General features: G+C 32.9%; 1 long non-coding RNA gene across 1 annotated transcript; it reads right to left on the reverse strand.

Annotated features, from left to right (window-relative positions):
* Positions 1-1,085: 1,085 nt before the first annotated feature.
* LOC108692305 lies at positions 1,086-1,650 on the reverse strand. Its single transcript, XR_001931964.1, has 3 exons — positions 1,581-1,650; positions 1,343-1,436; positions 1,086-1,178 (listed from the first exon to the last, which is right to left on the reverse strand). It is a non-coding gene; the product is annotated as an uncharacterized LOC108692305 (long non-coding RNA).
* Positions 1,651-2,109: the final 459 nt, after the last annotated feature.

A 2,109-nucleotide genomic window follows, 5' to 3' on the forward strand; every position in this document is an offset into this window, starting at 1 on the left:
ATAAACATGCAGGAAACTTTCCAGCAGAATATTTGAACATCGCAGACATATATAATTGAAACACTGACACTAACTCTGTAATTACTGAACATCATATTGAATTTTCATATGACTTCGATTGGGAGAACGTTCAAATTTTAGACAAGGAGAAATTTTTGAACAAAACTGATTTCGGAAATGGCATTCATACACATGCAAATCTATAGTGCATATAACGAAAACTATAGATTTTCAGTAAATTTTGGAACACAGCCAAAATCTTATAGTCCTCTATAGGAATCCATGAAAAAACCCATGGGAATTTACAGCAAGATAGGAACCTGCTTCCACGGGGACCAGTTGAACCACGAGTGCATGGTTAGACAAACCCATAGGAAAATTTCCCAGGAATTTGCAGCAGGATTACTCTTTAAAACTGATTTTTGAAAGCATTAGAAAAAGACAACACACCAAATTCGAACAATTTAACAAGAATATACAACGAAAAAAAATAGATAAAAATATAATATTAAAAAAATAGATAAAAATTTAATATTTAATATAATATAATTACATATTTTATTGTACCCTACGTGTCTTCAATAGCAGAGAAATTCAAGAGAGATTCTTCAAAAATAACAGAGTGGTTCGTTTGACTTACGTAGAAATTAATAAATTTAATACATTCATAAAAGCACAAAAAGATTAATTGTCGTCACTATTACATTTTAATGTGGTATACAAAATTAATTGTCAAAATTATAATACTTCCTATGTGAGCCAACGAAACGGTCATTGAAGACACATATAAAAGAACATTGGAATCACATAAATAGCACCAGAACACCACACAACACTTTGTAATAACAGAACATAGAATTGAACACATTCATGATTTTGATTGGAATGAAAAATTTTAGACAAAGAACAAGGGTTAAATAAAAGATTAATTTCGAAAGCGATTCATATAAAAAAACAAAAAATGGACTTAATATGCAAAATGATACGGAATTGTTGAATTCGCTATATAATTTAATTTAGAGAAAATGTTCTTATTTTATAATAAATTTGTAAAGTCGATCTTATATTGATATTCATTTGTTTCCATGTTTTATAAATTATAAATTGTATCATTGAGATTGCGGTGATATTCTCTTTGATGATATTCTCCCTTGCTCTGTTCTCACTCCGCCGCTGAACTGAAAAGGTTATTATAGCTTTTAAGCTATTGCAAACATGGAAGTATGAATGTATTTTCGCATTTCGAAATTTTACCAAGAGACTTTAATATAATACTAAGAGACGAAAAAAAGGAAAACTGAAATATTATATATTAACGAAGACAAAAAAATTTATAAAATACCTTGTTGCATTGCGGTAAACTCAATAGATCAGAAAAAGATATTCGATTATTTAAATTTCCTGCGAATAATATTCGTCGACAACTTGCTGTATTGCTGTAAAATAAATATGTGACTTGTGAATAAACATCACTTGATCTACACTTCTTCGCAGATGAGAAATTTCAATCCTTTTCTTCAAATTGACATACAGCAAGAAGTGGGGGAAGGAGTAAAAATAGCGGATATACGAATACTCACGTTTATAGTGCCTTAGTCTGGGCGCCGGCGATGGCTAACTAATGGCAAAGGAATTGGTGGAAAATCGCTAAGTTCATAAAGAAATGTTACTCATTGTTTCTGATTCACAAGCCATAAGGCGGTTTAATATAAATTCAAATGAAATTTGGAACGTACATCGAAAGAGTAGTGATTGCGTGCATATGATATCAGTATCGTATTACTAGGTTAGAATACAAAAGACTTAAAAATCTACAACATAAACGTTTATCTGACGATGCGGGCAATTACACGAGCAATATCGACCGATGTCGATCTCACAGTGAACATACAATGATTAATCTTACGAGCACTAATTAAAATCTATCAGGCGAAATCTATCTTACGATCTAAAGGCTAAAGATTCGCACGCAGACCATGACATGAGAAAGAGAAAAAGAGGGGGAAGGCAGGGGGGAGGGAGGGAGGGAGAGAGAGAGAGAGAGAGAGAGAGAGAGAGAGAGAGAGAGAGAGAGAGAGAGAGAGAGAGAGGGGGGGGGGCGTGCGGCGC

Source organism: Atta colombica, unplaced genomic scaffold (genome assembly GCF_001594045.1).
Source record: "Atta colombica isolate Treedump-2 unplaced genomic scaffold, Acol1.0 scaffold69, whole genome shotgun sequence".
NCBI classification, from domain to species: Eukaryota; Metazoa; Arthropoda; class Insecta; order Hymenoptera; family Formicidae; genus Atta; species Atta colombica.